The following is an 849-nucleotide window of genomic DNA, read 5'->3' as shown; positions in this document are numbered from 1 at the left end:
TGTGATTTATATAATCAGAGTAAAAATTGCTAAATATAATACAAAATGTTCTTGTATTATAGGGCCAGGAAACTAACTTTTCAGTTTATCATTCTTATCACAATTTATTTTTCTACAAGTTCATCTCAAACTTCACTGAGTTATAGAGCTTTATAAAGCTTCATTATAAGGCTAATCCTTAATAATTCAACAAGGTTATATGCCCCAGAGACTTATATAACCCTCGGGAGGCTTAATGAAACTTCTCCTAGAATGCTTAAGATTATATATTGACCTTTTTTGCTTTACTTCAAAGTTGTGTGTGATTTTGCTATCCTGTGATTTAATATTCAGAAATTCTCACACATTTGCCCCAGGAGGTACGTACAGCTTGTTCAAAGAAGCATAGTATTGGCAAAATTCAGATGTCCATGGAGAGAATCACAGGAAAATTAGTTATTAGATGGAACCATTTAACAAATATAATCTGGGGCTAGGGATATAGCTCAGTTGGTAGAGTGTTTGCCTCGCAAGCACAAGGCCCTGGGTTCAATCCCCAGTACCGCAAAAAAACAAAAAACAAAAAAAAAAAACAAATATAATCTGTATTATGATAGATTGAGTTACAACCTTGATGTGTGACTTGCTATTATTTTATAGATGCACACCATTACCGAAGCCTCCTGGAGGGCAAAGGTGAAATTCCCACATCTTGATTTTTAAAATTTTTTTAAATTTTAGTTTTATATGACAGTAGTATGAAATGCACTTTGATACATCATATATAATGGAGTAAAATTTCTCATTTTTCTGGTCACATCTTGATTTTAAATGAAATCTTCTGACTTGCTTCAGCCATTGAGATGCCAG

The 849-nt window shown here is 33.0% G+C and overlaps 1 non-coding gene across 1 annotated transcript; it reads left to right on the top strand.

Annotated features, from left to right (window-relative positions):
• Positions 1-474: 474 nt before the first annotated feature.
• Positions 475-547, top strand: Trnaa-cgc (transfer RNA alanine (anticodon CGC)). The gene has a single exon. It is a non-coding gene; the product is annotated as a tRNA-Ala (tRNA).
• Positions 548-849: the final 302 nt, after the last annotated feature.

This window comes from Sciurus carolinensis, chromosome 2 (genome assembly GCF_902686445.1).
Source record: "Sciurus carolinensis chromosome 2, mSciCar1.2, whole genome shotgun sequence".
In the NCBI taxonomy this organism is placed as follows: Eukaryota; Metazoa; Chordata; class Mammalia; order Rodentia; family Sciuridae; genus Sciurus; species Sciurus carolinensis.
The sequence above is the reverse complement of the archived record's forward strand: the minus strand, read 5'-3'. Positions and strand labels throughout refer to the sequence as shown.